General features: G+C 35.7%; 1 long non-coding RNA gene across 1 annotated transcript; it reads left to right on the top strand.

Moving 5' to 3' along the window:
- The first annotated feature begins 1,712 nt into the window (after window positions 1-1,712).
- LOC145739353 (uncharacterized) lies at window positions 1,713-16,910 on the top strand. The gene is made up of 3 exons (XR_014180992.1): window positions 1,713-2,008; window positions 2,101-9,150; window positions 16,736-16,910. It is a non-coding gene; the product is annotated as an uncharacterized LOC145739353 (long non-coding RNA).
- Window positions 16,911-16,976: the final 66 nt, after the last annotated feature.

Genomic DNA, 16,976 nt, shown 5'->3' on the forward strand with positions numbered 1-16,976 from the left:
AAAAACTGTTTACAAACTAACAAAAAATCATCTTTTTTTGAAAAGATTTTATCTTTCCGTGCTCCCTGTATGCATGGTAGGTGCTTGTTGTTTTTGATACTGGCAGGGCAGGTAGCAAGAACGTGCTAGACCACCAGTTGGTGGTCTAGCACGATCTTGGGGTGCTGTGGAAAAACTCCTGCCGTAACGTCCTAGTCAGAACTTATTTCGGTCAGGAAAAATTTCCAGGACTCTGGGTCGAGCCGAACACAAAATCTGTGTTGAAAAATATGGCCGATACAAAATAATTCTCAAATAATCCAAAATCAAACCAATTTACCTGTGTTTCGGCCAGATGAATCTAGATTTAGATTAAATCGCAAACACGTGGTACAGAGGTCAAGAATCAAACGTCAGGTCACTTCGATATTAATAGTTCGGGTGCTGCAGTGGTACCGATATCACAAAGTGGGGTGATTAAATAGGCCACATGGCACCTGACACAAAGAAACACGACCACAGTCGTGTGCACAAAGTGCAAATGGAGCTATTAAGCTATCGGAATCGGTCTACTAGTGTAACTAAAAGTAACAAAAAAGACGAAAACTCTATCTCGTGCGTAACAATATCCAGAAAAGCCAATAAACCAGTCAGTAGCTAGTAAAATTGAAAGGAAGTTTTGAGATACGGGTTCTGTACATAGAAAATAAGTCAAAAATAGACGTCCTGCGATAAACAAAGATGAAAAAATAAATGTTTTATTATCTGTGAAAGAAAATCCACATATTAGCATTCGTCAAGTTGCCCGCGACTATGATATCCCTTGTTACCTCATTACAGCAGGATGGTGCACCCCCACAGTATGCAATACAAATTAGACAATATCTTAACGAAGTAGCATTTCCCAACAGATGGATTGAAAGGCGTGGATCAATTGAATGGCCTCCAAGATTTCCTGATCTCAATCCCCTGGACTTTTTTGTGGGGCCATCTCATAATGTTATTTATTAGACTAAACCTGAATCATTGACGACTTAAAAATCAGAATTAGAAGAGTGTGTGCTAACATTAGTCAAGAAACCATAAATAGGGTTAAGCACGAATTTATCGATCGTTTGGAATAGTGCCACAATAAGGGTTTCAGTTTGAACATTTACCTAACTAAATAATTATTGTTTTTTCTTTAATAATAAAATAGTGTTTAATATTTTCAATAAAATCTGTTATATTTTTTAACTGTTACTTTCTCGAAAACGAAATCTGAATATCGACATAGGATATGCTACATGAAAAATACCCAAAACTTACGTAGAATCCATAAGTGCAATAAAAAATGGGGGTTATTATTTGAAAATGTCAACTCGAAGGTCATATCTCAGTTTTTGGACACCCTGTATATTTAATTTTTTTCTCAAAAAATGCTCGTCAATGCACACACTTTTATGAAATTAAATGTATGTAGGAAACTAATGTGTGACCGTAAGTTTCAATATTTGTATTAAACAATTGTTACAACTGTTCTAGGTCACATTTTGATGGCAACATACAACGAAATTTTATATCGAAGATACAAAAATCTCAGCTCACTGCCTTGAAAGGAACAGTCAATTGTACAAATACTAATAGTTTTTGTACTGAATCTGATACTCATCAAAAACGTTCTATCGAGGACTATGAACAAATCTACTTAAAAGTCCATGTTTACCGAGGTAGATTATAAATAATTGTATATTTTAATATTATTGTTCATAAAATCGTTATTGTTTTAAGTTCCAGTATTTGGACGCATCAAAACAGACCAGGTGGTCTGGGAGGATAGGACGGTTGTTCAGCATGAACATGATAACATGAATAGCAAAACTGAATCGAAACAAGAAAATAGTTGTGATAGAATTATCCTAAGCGGTGGAACACAGACGATTAAAAGCTGGAGTCGAGAGAATTGCAGTAGTGGAAGTAATAATCATGGTATTGATAATCATAGCAAACATATAAAGAAAAACCGAAGTCGGCAGAGTAGCAAAATCAGGTAATAAATTGTACCATTTTTACTCACTAAAACACCACGCTTTCTTTTTATTTAATACCATATACAGTGCGTTTTTTTTTTAAATTTTTAAGCCCACGTTAGACCATGTTTGTGACCTAAACAAGGTGGTCAAATTGCAGAAGATCATCATTGATATCAAGAAGCGGATAGCTTAGCTGAGAAAGATAGCTTAAGTTTAGTAAAAAAAAAGTATTTTTTTAAATGTATTGTTTAAAGTGAACTTCGTTTGAAGCCAAACAGATGATTGTTTGATCCCAAACAATCGTAAAATGTCTTTTTAGCGTTCAAAAGATGTCGGGCCATGATGCAGTCAAAATATGTCACTCTACCTGCTACTTGCTCTGCCAGTATAAAAAACAAGTACCTATTATGCATACAGGGAGTAGGCAAACTTATTTAAGATTCAAGGTATTAAAGACAGATCCGTCAAGTTTTACATCTGTAGTAGCAAAATAACATGGTCTAACATAGACTTTGTTGATGTATCAGTTCAATAAGTACAATTGTTCATTGTCTACTCTTAATACTCTACTTGTCACACTAGTGTAAGTCGTATGTCAGAATAAATTGACTTCCGTCAATTATGTCAAGAACGTCAAGAAGTGACAGAAGACAAGTTGTAAGAATTGTTGTTCTAGATTGTTCTAAAAACTGTCTCAACACAGAAACAACATATTATTTTTAACATGCTTTATATTCTTTAAATAAAGACCTTATAAGTAAAAAGGGCTATTCACGTGTCTTACTGTGCGGTACCTGCTTACAGGTTATGGGCCCAGGATTAGCCAGTATTGGAAGTTTGGTAGTGAAAGCCTGTTGTTAAAAGGAAAAGTGTTGAGTGTAAAGTGAAAATCATCCCGGAAATCAAAACAAGAACCTGTGCTGGTAAAAACAAAAAAAAACAGGATGGCTACAGCATCTGCAATTGTATCAGTGAAACCTTTCGACGGAGCTGGATTCTCAAATTGGGAATTTCGTGTTAAACTGCTCCTGGAACAGTATGAAGTTTTGGATGTTCTTGATATGGAAATGCCAACAGAACCCACCAGATTGGCGGAATTCAAGAAAAGGGATGTGAAAGCCAGGAATGTAATTGTACAATGTCTTACAGATGATGTTTTGAATACAGTCAAGGACAAAACTACTGCAAGAGAAATTAAGCAAGTATTGAGAAACACTTATTATAGAAAAGTCATTGCAAATTTAGTACAGCTGCAAAATAAGCTGAGGAACTTAAAATATACAGAAAAGGAACCAATGAATAAGTTTTTATCTGAATTTGACAAAATAGTGTTGGACATTAAGGATTGTGGTGGTATTTTAGAAGAACAGGAAACAATAACTCAGTTACTTTCAGCTATGCCTGAAAGCTATCAGTCTGTTGTAACAGCCATTGACATTATGTTTTCACATTCGATGAGCCTAGGAACATCAAACATATCACTCTCCTTAGTAAAAAATAAATTGCTTCAAGAGGAAGAAAGGAGACATAAACTGAAAAATGAAGTGAAAGATGAAGCCTGTGCCTTTGTGAGTAATACACAAGCAAAACAAAACTGGCGAAAAGCTTCCAACAGTTTTCAGTCATTTAGAAATGGAAATCCTAATCAAAATACAAGTAAGGGTGTATTTCGTTTTAACTGCCATTTTTGTGGAATTAAAGGCACAAGAAATCAGACTGTTTCAAGTATAAAAAGCAACAGAATGCTCAAAGTTCTACCTCCAGGAATTGCAATCTTGTTCAAGAAGAGGATATTGCATTTTTAACATCGGAAAATGACACTATAAGTAAGTCTCACTTTGTTATTGACAGTGGTGCTACAAACCATCTTGTCAAGAGAGGTTTTGAGCAATATCTAACAAATTGCAAAATGGCTCATCACCAGATTAAAGTTGCTAAACTAGGAATTACCGTTGAAGCTGTTATGGAAGGAAACCTTAAACTTGAGACATCAGAGGGAAAAATTATCACAGTAAACAATGTACTCGTATGTGACAGTTTATCACATAATTTGTTATCAGTTAAAAAAATAGTACAAAATGGATGTACTGTTACTTTTAAAGATGGGACTGTACATATCAAAAGAAGTGGAAAACAAGATACGATCATTGAAGGAAGTTTACAGGGAAACCTGTACATAGTTGAACTCTCTGTGCTGTGTTCTCCTATGGTAAACATTTCAAGTAGTCATGTTGTTAGTGATGCAAACTTGTGGCATCGAAGAATGGGACATTCATCAAAGTTTCCATCTTTTGGACTGTGTAAAGTGTGTCTCGAGGGTAAGCAGACTCAAAAACCCTATGTGCCAGTTCCTGAAGAAAGAAAAGCTCGACAACCAATGGACATTGTATCTACTGATGTGTGTGGTCCACTTAATCCTGCTAGTCACAATGGTAAGAAGTATTTCTTAACCTTTATTGATCATTATACTCATTTCACCATGTGTTACTTTCTTGAAACAAAAAATGAAGTATTTGTACATTTTAAAAACTGTATTTCTATGGTTGAAAATCAGTTTAACAGACGTCCTGTACATTTAATGTGTGACAATGGTGGTGAATATGTTTCTCATGATTTTAAGAACTTTTGCTTAGAAAAAGGAATACCTTAAGTTTATACAATAAAGTACACACCTCAACAGAACGGGGTTGCAGAACGTTTAAACTGAACTATAATGGAACGTGCCAGATGTCTAATTTTTGAGTCAAAATTATCCAAGGAGTTTTGGACTGAAGCTGTTTGCTACTGCCGTTTACCTGATTAATAGAACTATATCATCAGCCACATTAGATAAAAAAACACCTGCAGAACTGTGGTATGGACATAAACCTAACCTAGAAACAATTAGAGTATTTGGATGTGATGCCCATGTTCATATACCCAAAGAAATACGAGGAAACAAGTTGAATGCTAGAAGTAAAAAGATGATTCATGTTGGTTACACATCAAATGGTTACAGACTTTGGGATTTTGAAGATCAAAAAGTAATTACTGCTCGTAATGTGATATTTGACGAATCATCACTTGATAAGTCAAGCGACAAAAGAATGACTATGGACTTGACCTCAAGCAATGTTCCACATACAGATAATCATCATGACATTTTTATGGATAGTGTTGGTCAAGATAAACATAAACACAAAGTTGTTCAAAATGAAGCCATGCAACCACAAGACATGACAGAAGGAAATGTTGACAACATCAAAGTAACCAGTAGAGGCAGAAAAATTGTACCACCAGCCCGTTTTAATTGCTTTATCCATTGGTGATGTACATCAGGGTATTCCAGAAAGCTATGAAGAAGCCATAAATCAAAATGGTTGGAAAGAAGCAATAAAAAATGAACTAGTAGCTCTGGAGAAAAACTATACTTGGGACATTGTTCCATATCCTAATGATCAAGAAGTAATTGATTCCAAATGGATTTTTAAAGAAAAGAATATCAATGGACAAGTGACAAAGAAAGCAAGGCTTGTGGCTCGGGGTTTCAAACAATCCAATATATTCCTTCAAGGAGCTCTATTCACCAGTTGCCAGAATGATGACTATTAAATTGCTATTGTCATTGAGTGTGGAATTGGATATGTCAATACATCAACTAGACGTTAAATGTGCTTTTCTGAATGGAGAACTTGAGGAGCCAGTGTTTATGGAACTTCCAGAAGGTTTGGAACTATTGGGTGAGAAACATGTACAAAAATGTGTAACTAGTGGCGATAATCATAAGAAAGTGTGTAAGTTAAGAAAAGCGCTTTATGGTTTACGACAAGCTCCTAAATGTTGGTATAATCGACTACATTCATTTTTAATTAATAGTAGCTTTTGTAGATCTTCTGCTGATCCATGTTTTTATTTTAACACAGATGTATATTTAATTGTTCATGTTGATGATGTACTGTTATTTTCTAAACAAGAAAAGTTACTTATTGATTTTAAACATAAACTTATGTCTGAATTTGAAATGCGAGACTTGACACATAACGCTGAATTTAAATTTTTGGGTTTAACTATTGTGAAAGATAAAAGTAGTTTAATTATCCATCAAAACGAACTAACAGAAAGAATTCTTAATAAGTTCAATATGATCGATTGTAAACCTTCCAATGTTCCAATTCAACCCAAATTAAACTTATCTATAAGTAAAAATTGTGACAAAGATAATGTAAAATCTAATTTGCCTTACAAAGAGCTAATTGGTCACTTGATGTATTTAATGATTGGTAGTAGACCTGATTTAAGTTTTTCTGTTAGCTATTTTCGCCAATTCCAAACCAATTATTCAGAGGAACACTGGAAATTTCTGAAACAAATTTTGAGATATTTAAAATCGACAATAAACTTTGTGCTCAAGTATAATAAGTCAACTGAATGTGTTAATATTATAACAGCTTATGTAGATTCTGATTTTGCCAATAATTGTAATGACAGGAAAAGTATTACTGGGTTTTTTGTTAAACTATTTAACAATGTGATATTCTGGAAAACAAAGAAGCAAGCAACTGTTTCTTTATCTAGTGCCGAGTCAGAGTATGTTGCCTTGTCTATGTGTGTTTCTGAATGTCTCTTTATAGCACAACTGTTAAAAGATATTTTAAAATCGGATGTGATTTATCCAATAAAAGTCTATGAAGACAATCAGTCATCTATCAGAATGGCAAATACACTTGAAACTCGACGCACAAAACACATAGATGTAAAGCATCATTTTCTGAGAGACATCGTAGCGAACGGAAAAGTTAGTTTAGAATATCTGAGTACTGATGAACAAATAGCTGACATGTTAACTAAACCATTAGCTTATCCAAAGTTTGAATATTTTAGATCTAAGACTAATGTAATCAATAATTTGTAATTTAGCATTAAGTTTTGATGTTATGTATATGACATTGTTTGATACAACTTGTTTGATGTATTTAGAATTAATTCTTATTAGTTATGACAATTCACAATTGGGAGGGTGTGTTGATGTATCAGTTCAATAAGTACAATTGTTCATTGTCTACTCTTAATACTCTACTTGTCACACTAGTGTAAGTCGTATGTCAGAATAAATTGACTTCCGTCAATTATGTCAAGAACGTCAAGAAGTGACAGAAGACAAGTTATAAGAATTGTCGTTCTACATTGTTCTAAAAACTGTCTCAACACAGAAACAACATATTATTTTTAACATGCTTTATATTCTTTAAATAAAGACCTTATAAGTAAAAAGGGCTATTCACGTGTCTTACTGTGCGGTACCTGCTTACAGACTTAAAATTAAAAATTTAACAGGTAAAGTCCTATGTTGCGCGTTAAAAATAACGCACCGTATTTTGTTTGTGCACAAACAAACTGACGCTGACTTGAACTGACAACTCGTGAACAATCTCGACAACAATTTACTACCGGGCCTAGCCCGGCTGTTTATACAGGGAGGTCCAGTTGTAAGTGTCAGTAATTCAACATTCGATAACTTATCATAAAATAACTTCACATGCATTATGTCATTTTCCTAAAGAACGCTTCCTAAGGAAGAAAGAATTCTCCAAATTTCAGTTTAAAAATCGTATTTTGCTTAACTGTCAGATCATTCGATCCATTGGCAATTTTGATCAAATTTGGAACAAGTACTTATGAAATAAATTTTTGTTATGAGATGTAATTGACATTCGTCAAAATGGTTTTTTGGCATCGATATAGGGGGATGGTCTATATTTTCCCGCTCTAATTTCTACGCTTACTGGATATTATTTAGAAATTACAAAAATTTCTACCTAAGCTATCGTAAATTTTACTTTAAAATGGTTCAAAAAGATTCAAATCCCTTTATCTGAGAGGTTAACAAGTCAATTTTTGACACTGAAAAAAATAGTCAAAAAACAGGATTTTTGGACTCATTTTTACTGGCGTTTATTTTTTACATTATAGGTAGTGTAAAACTGAACATTCAAGACTTCCAAATTTGTACTGAATAGTCTAAAAACTTGTTATTTACTTCTAAGAATAATCTTATAATTTGTTTTTCCAGACTGCAATCCATTGTCAATCTGCAATAAGTGTTTAAAACGGAATTTCAAGTACTAAAAACAGTCCGGAAATCAATTTTTACTACTAAAAATAGTATAAAAGTTGACTTTTTTTCTCAATTTTCTGGATTAAAACAAGTCTAGAATTAAATTTCACAGTGGAAACAGTCCAAATTCAATTTTTGGACTAATTCATTTCCTAAAATTAGTTTTTATTGCTAATATCGTAGCATTTTGAGCCAGTTTTTTTGTTTGAAAGTCTGAAACTTTACTTTTAGTATTTTAAATAGTCTTAAACTCGATTTTTCAGTCTTAAAGCACTAAAAACAGTCAGAATTTCTTAAAAATTATCCAATTTTTTGCACCAATGAGTGAGGAAATCAATTTAATAGTGAAAAAGCTTGAAATGACATTTTCAAGATTATGGACAGTGTACAAACGGGCTTTCAGGCCTGATAAGTCCAAAACTGTATAAAAATAGTCTGAATGTCTAGATTTTTAAGATATGCACCACGCCATAAGTTTTTTGTTGTGTAAATGAGTATGAATGTGGCGAATTGCCATCCACCTCAGATCAGCTGGTCACATTGGCAACACCGCTGATCTCGTCGGCAGACGACAGCAGACAGACCCCGGACGTCAAGAGAGTTGACAGAAAGAAAGTGAGGAGACAGATTCTCCCGACCCCCCGACCGCGATCCCAAGATGACCGACTCGTTTTCGACCCACAATTTAGATATGCTTGCTGCCTTCACACCAATGCAGTGGGACAAGACAAGGACAAAGGCAGTCTAAACTCACACCCGCACAAAAAAATGGCTAAAAAAGTTTTGCTTATACTAGAACACCTGTTTCCTGTCTATTGTCAAAGCTTATGTACTAATGTACTTAAATATGTAAACTATAATAACACTAGTCACATCAAAACTTTACTGTACTAGCCCACATTCCTGTTTGGAAAAGTTTAATTGTGGTTTGGTGCGATATACCTAATAGTGTGTTCCAGTTTTAGCTCCAGTGATTGTTGCTATCCCTGTTACTACATATGTACCTGTGGACTTCTGGATAAACAAAATGAGTGGCCATAGTTCCTTAAGAAGCCTCAGATCAAGGTAAATAAATTTTGTATAATCATTTTATACTTTTATTATTAGGTATGTTAAAAAAGAACACAATGTAAACTTTTTAATATATAGTAAAACTGCAATATCTAGGTGAATGGAAAGATTTTGTTTTTTGTTTAGATTGGGATCTGGTTGAATGTTGCAAAAAGGTGATAAGTTAACAGGAATATAGTAGTCAAGCAAAATCACTGCCCTAACCCCTCGCCTAACCTCTATTAAACTGAAATTAAAAATTGCATACTTTAGTTATTTCTTTTTGCTGGTGAGATTTTAGCCTTTTCAACTAAGTTGAAAATAACATTACCAGTTGCATTAACCTAGTCATCCCAACACAGGACCACTAGACTAGGTTAATGGTTAATGTTATTTTTTTGTTAGTTGAAAATAATGGGAAATTCTATTTTTGCAACAATGGAGTAAATTTTTAATCAGGAAATGTATTATTGAATGTACCAGGTGTCCAAGAGCACCCTGGACATAGGAGATTAACATGGAAAAAGGGTTTTAATTTTTTTGCGCCTGTAGGGTTGATTTGATTGAAAAATCATATTAATGAAAGTTGTAGTACCTGTTGCCCTCGTACAAAACTACCCGTTTTGCCCTTGGAGTTGTCTCTTGCACTCTGGATCGGGAAAAAATATAACACCCTTTACTCGAATTCAACTTTATTCGGTGTTAGAACTAAACTTTAGATTGGGATTAAAACCCTAAAAGATATCAAGAACATGTGCCTATTTTTTACTTAACGCCAATAATCTCCCTTTTTTAGGTTATAGTTACACGTTGACATTACTTTTCAAAACAAAATTTTTCAGCTAACAGATGACAGTTGAAACTAGAAAATGTACATAGATACAACATTCTCCCACCTGAGTCACTTAAAAAGTACAATCAAGTGACTCACAAATCAAATTTAAATTTACAAGTATTTTTTGGGCATCTTAGACACACGCCCGCTTCTAGTCATCTTCTGCATCACTGGAGCCGGTCTAGGGATCAGAACTTCTTGCTCTGGATCAGCCTCATCTGTACCATTCTTTTTGGAGGTGGTTTTCACGACTTGAGGAACACATTCGGACGAACTTGGTTCACATACCTTAACCTGCTGCACACATTCCAAAGGGTAAAGTCTCTGAATCGGCCGCATAAAGGTTCCTCGGTTAGTAGACACTTTGACCAAACGTACTTGTCCGTCTTTGCCAGGCATCAGCTCACAAATCCGTTCCATAGTCCAATCGAGGCGTTTCTCATTGTCATTGCCAATAAGGACAATATCACCAAGTTTAGGTTCTGTTGTACGTTTTCCCCAGTTTAGTAACTTTAACTGACCTAAATACTCAGTTCGGAATCTTCGATGTAGATCTTCTCGGATTTTCCTGAGATATACAACTCTTTTGCAAAGTGACTGACCATCTATTGCATCAATGTCACAAACGCTACTGCTCGCCTGGTCTCTCAAAAAGAACATGGGAGTGAGAGGTATTAGTTCTTCGGGATCATCTGACAAATACGTCAACGGTCTGGAGTTCACAATTGCTTCGCAATCACACAATACTGTGACTAGCTCCTCGTAATTCAACGACGCCCGTCCTAAAGTCTTACGGAGAAGTTGTTTAACAGCTCCCACTAACCTTTCCCAAAATCCTCCCCACCAGGGTGCGGACGGAGGGTTGAATTTCCAGGTAATACGTTCTATACTGGTTTCCGTAGTAATTTTATCCCAGTCCAGCTTGCTGAACAGTGTCTCTGTCCCTACGAAATTAGTCCCATTATCACTGTAAATGGCCCGTGGTCGTCCTCGTCTAGCGATAAACCTACGAAGAGCTTGAAGAAAATTAACAACCGACAGTGAAGTACACAGTTCCAAATGCACCGCACGGTATACAGCACAAGTAAAAAGGCATATCCATGCCTTTTCTCCATTTTTTAAATATAAAGGTCCAGCAAAGTCTAAACCGGTCACTTCGAATGTAGCAGCTTCGCGAACACGGTCCCGCGGCAGAGCAGGTGAATCCACGACGTACGATTTACCGTTATGTCTCTTACACACGACACACTTAGAAATTATGGATTTGATAACTCGCCTACCGCCCGGGATCCAGTAGTTTTCTCGAAGTATCCCCAATAGACCCTGTGCTCGAACATGACACGATTTAATATGAAGGTCAAATATCAAGTTTTCAACCAGCTGGTTTTTGGCAGGTAAAATAATAGGGTAACGAAACTGGTCAGTATCGTCGCGTTGACTCACTCTAGACTTCAAACGTATGATACCCGATTTGTCCACAAAATAATCAAAACTTCCAAGTCGTTTTTCTTCATTTCCTTTAAATGACTGTTGTTGCAGCAGCTTAAATATAAACGTCTCTGCTTTACTCAATTCTTCAGTAGACAAGACACTTTGTAATCGTCTGGAAGGAAATCGAGCATTATGAGAAAATCTAAATATCCAAGCTATCATTCGGACGGTTTTCCAATACTTAGAGAAATAAGTCATATGCCAATCATCTACGGTCATACTACAATCATTATTGGCTAATAATGAGGTAACAAGCCCTTTCTTGCGTTCACGTTGAACTTCTTGTTCATTTGTTAGTGAACATTGGTTAGGCCAATTATCAGATGCTGTATAAAGCCATTCTGGGCCCTCCCACCAATTTGATTTTTTAAGTTGACTGGCCGAACATCCACGAGATGGCAGGTCTGCAGGATTAAGATGGCCAGGAACGTGTCTCCACGCATCGAAGGGGGTTGCATTTTTTATTTCATTGACTCGATTGGTGACGAATACGTTCCATTCTTCCTGTCGTCGAATCCAAGCTAAAACTGTAGAGGAGTCAGTCCAGAAAAAACTTCCATAACTACACTGTAAACTTTGCTGGACTGAAGAATACAACCTCGCTCCAATCACCGCTGCTAATAGTTCTAATCGTGGTATAGTTATTCTTTTCACTGGAGCGATTCTGCTTTTCGCTGCTAGGAGAGTAACAAAAACCTTACCATGTTTAACTCCACGCAAGAAAACAACAGCTGCGTAAGCAGTTTTACTTGCATCACAGAAAGTATGCAGCGTCCAGTCTTCTGCGTCTTCCAATCCTGCATGAATCCAACGAGGAATCTTGATGTCCAAAAGATGTTTTGACTCTGTCAGCCAGTTCTTAAAGTCTTTGGAAATATCCGGAGTAACCTCAGCGTCCCAACCTATTTTCATTCCCCATGTCAGTTGCAACAGCAGTTTGGGAACCAATGTCGTAGGACAAGTAAACCCAATAGGATCAAATATTCTTTGAGCTACAGACAGCATTATTCTTTTTGTTACAGGGGTATTCAGAAATTGTACAAAAAAACAGTGTGACACCGATTTATTCAAACCTAAGGTATCCTGGTCAGTGTTCCACTCCATTCCAAGTAACGCAGTCACGGGTTCGCTGTTTTCTGGTAACGTCTGATGAGAAAACTCCCACCCTCTCAAGTCAAATAATGCTTTCTCCAAAAATGTAGTGGCTTCTCGTCGAAAAGTAATCAAGCTTTCTTCATCTGGAACACTACAAACACAATTATCTACATAAAAGCTCTTACTAAGTCTTTCTAAAGTTTGTTTGGAAAACTCAAGACTACATTCCTTCAAACCTTGATTTATATGGTACTCTAAGGTAGCCCCCAACAAAAATGGACTACTTCTAATACCAAAGACTACTCGTTTGTGTCGATAAATTATTTCATTCCCTTCAGAATCGACCCATAAAAAGCGCAGAAAGTCTCGGTCAGCTTCGTGAATACTAATCTGTAGAAATGCTTTTCTTATATCTGCAGACACACCTATTTTATGTTGACGGAAACGAAGAAGTATGTCTGGTATCAGCTCTATTAAGTTGGGGCCAGTCTCTAAACATTGATTCAGTGAGGGTCCCTGTTTGTCTTTGGCTGACGCGTCGAACACTGGTCTAATTCTGGTAGTGCTATTTTCCTTGACGACTGGCCTGTGAGGTAAATAATGAACCAATGAAGTTACCTGGTTTTCTCTAACTTCTTCAATGATCCCAGCTTTAATCCATTCCAAGAAAACTTCATCGTAAGGTTGCCTCAATTGACTGGTGATTAATTTCGTCAAAGTGTTTTTCAAACGTTTTTGTGCCAGCTCATAATTTGAAGGCAATGGCGGATGTCCATCTACCCAGGGAAGCCTTACTTTATAACGACCCCTTGGTGTAACTTGAACAGATTCTAAAAAGAGCTGTACTGCCGCCGAAGCTTGTTCTCTTCGAGAGCGTTGTTCATAAGGGTCACGAATTCCTAAAGTATCTAAATCCCATAGTTGGGACAGTAAAGCAAACAGAATTTTGACATTGCCAGCATGTTAGTGAATATTATGCGGAACGGTTTTAAATTTCTAATTGTCTTTATGTGCATATGTACCTCAAAGTTATTGAAATTGTTTTTATACTAAACTTTTATACTTACATGTAATTTGTTAGTGATAACGTGACTGTGGATTGGTGAATTTGTATTTTTATCTTTATTTGTATATGTATACAATGGCTTTATTTACAACTATTTTTAGTTAAAAACAATAAAGCGTATTTTGATTTGATTTGATTTGATTTAGCTCAAGGTCGTGGATTAATTGCATGAGATAATCACTATAAATGAACACTCTTGGATTTACTGTAGGAAATCAAACAAACCGTTAGTTGTATACAGTGCGTTTTTTTAACGCGCAACATAGGATTTCACGTGTTAAATTTTTAAGCCCATGTTAGACCATGTTGTTTTGGAACTACAAGTGTAAAACTTGACGGGTGTCTGTTTAGTACCCTGAAGCTTAAGTAAGTTTACCAATTCGGTCTAAAAACTGTTTACAAACTAACAAAAAATCATCTTTTTTTGAAAAGATTTTATCTTTCCGTGCTCCCTGTATGCATGGTAGGTGCTTGTTGTTTTTGATACTGGCAGGGCAGGTAGCAGGTAAAATTTGGTGTATAAAGTAAAACAGGGTGGTCAAAATGCGATTATTAACTTTATATCAAGAATTAAGTACAGAAGAAGTATTTTTTAAAATAAATTGTTCAAAGTGACCTCCGTTTGAAACCAAACAGTATCCCAAACGATCATAAAATGCCCTTTTGACGTTATAAATAAATATGTCACTCTACCTGCTACCTGCCCTGTCAGTATCAAAAACAACAAGCACCTACCATGCATACAGGGAGCATGGAAAGATAAAATCTTATCGAAAAAAGATGATTTTTCGTTAGTTTGTAAACACTTTTTAGACCGAATTGGTAAACTTACTTAAGCTTCAGGGTACTAAACACACACCCATCAAGTTTTACACTTGAAGTTACAAAATAACATGGTCTGGCATGGGCTTAAAAATTTAACACGTAAAATCCTATGTTGCGCGTTAAAAAAAACGCACTGTATGTACATGTGTATATTACAAAAAACAACCACAATATTTACAATTTACAACTATTACAAAAATTACAGAGTTGCAAAACTAATGTTGTGAATGAAATTGATTAACGAAAAGAAATAAAGTTTAAACAGAATTGACAAAATTGAAAATGAATTAAAGTAAAAAAAAAAACAGGAAAAGTTTTCCCAGTGCCAAAACCGCTTTAAACTGCCCTTACCAGTTTAAAATCGGTGGTTGGGTCCTGGAACTTCCAGTATCCTCTTCCCAGTTGTCAGGAGTGGCCACTGCTGATTTGCAGGTAGGAAAGGGAGCCCAGAAACTGGTGACAGGTTTCCTAGGACAGAAAACAGCAAAGCACAGGGAAAACAGAAGGTTTCCTGGAGGAAGGTTTCCTCCCAGAAGTACCTCTGGAAACCTTTTGGGTTTCCAGAGGTACTGACAAGTGCTAAAGCCGTTTAAAGTAAATTAATTTAAAAAAAAGAAAAAATTTACAAAATTAAAAAGGAAATACAAGTTGAAATGCTACGAAATGAAATGAAATTAAATTAAATAAAAACTAAAACAAATGAATTAGGGACTTGGTGGTTTCAACCCTCACCTTTCAAGTCCCAAACCCCCTGGCTGTGGCGGCCGGCTCTTCCACCTATAAGGGTTGTTGATGTTAGACACTGCCCTTTTGGTGGTCTAGCACGATCTTGGGGTGCTGTGGAAAAACTCCTGCCGTAACGTCCTAGTCAGAACTTATTTCCGTCAGGAAAAATTTCCAGGACTCTGGGTCGAGCCGAACACAAAATCTGTGTTGGAAAATATGGCCGATACAAAATAATTCTCAAATAACCCAAAATCAAACCAATTTACCTGTGTTTCGGCCAGATGAATCTAGATTTAGATTAAATCGCAAACACGTGGTACAGAGGTCAAGAATCAAACGTCAGGTCACTTCGATATTAATAGTTCGGGTGCTGCAGTGGTACCGATATCACAAAGTGGGGTGATTAAATAGGCCACATGGCACCTGACACAAAGAAACACGACCACAAACCGACGCTTCCCCGTCAAAAATCGAAAACTAACCACGTGACTACGCTACCTGATAACTTATCAGGTCACGCACCCACATTAACCACAAAATGTGCACAAAGTGCAAATGGAGCTATTAAGCTATCGGAATCGGTCTACTAGTGTAACAAGGTTATGGACATTAAAAACACAAACCAAACGAGTTACGGACGAAAACTCTATTTCGTGCGTAACAATATCCAGAAAATCCAATAAACCAGTCAGTAGCTAGTAAAATTGAAAGGAACTTTTGAGATACGGGTTCTGTACATAGAAAATAAGTCAAAAATAGACGTCCTGCGATAAACAAAGATGAAAAAATAAATGTTTTATTATCTGTGAAAGAAAATCCACATATTAGCATTCGTCAAGTTGCCCGCGACTATGATATCCCTTGTTACCTCATTACAGCAGGATGGTGCACCCCCACAGTATGCAATACAAATTAGACAATATCTTAACGAAGTAGCATTTCCCAACAGATGGATTGAAAGGCGTGGATCAATTGAATGGCCTCCAAGATTTCCTGATCTCAATCCCCTGGACTTTTTTGTGGGGCCATCTCAAAAATGTTGTTTATTAGACTAAACATGAATCATTGACGACTTAAAAATCAGAATTAGAAGAGTGTATGCTAACATTAGTCAAGAAACCATAAATAGGGTTAAGCACGAATTTATCGATCGTTTGGAATAGTGCCACAATAAGGGTTTCAGTTTGAATATTTACCTAACTAAATAATTATTGTTTTTTCTTTAATAATAAAATAGTGTTTAATATTTTCAATAAAATCTGTTATATTTTTTAACTGTTACTTTCTCGAAAACGAAAGCTGAATATCGACATAGGATATGCTACATGAAAAATACCCAAAACTTACGTAGAATCCATAAGTGCAATAAAAAATGGGGGTTATTATTTGAAAATGTCAACTCGAAGGTCATATCTCAGTTTTTGGACACCCTGTAAATTTAATTTTTTTCTCAAAAAATGCTCGTCAATGCACACACTTTATGAAATAAAATGTATGTAGGAAACTAATGTGTGACCGTAAGTTTCAATATTTGTATTAAACAATTGTTACAACTGTTCTAGGTCACATTTTGATGGCAACATACAACGAAATTTTATATCGAAGATACAAAAATCTCAGCTTACTGCCTTGAAAGGAACAGTCAATTGTACAAATGCTAATAGTTTTTGTACTGAATCTGATACTCATCAAAAACGTTCTATCGAGGACTATGAACAAATCTACTTAAAAGTCCATGTTTACCGAGGTAGGTTATAAATAATTGTATATTTTAATATTATTGTTCATAAAATCGTTATTGTT

The sequence above is a fragment of the Ips typographus genome, unplaced genomic scaffold, assembly GCF_016097725.1.
Source record: "Ips typographus isolate SLU unplaced genomic scaffold, UJ_Ityp_2.0 IpsContig100, whole genome shotgun sequence".
Lineage (NCBI taxonomy): Eukaryota > Metazoa > Arthropoda > Insecta > Coleoptera > Curculionidae > Ips > Ips typographus.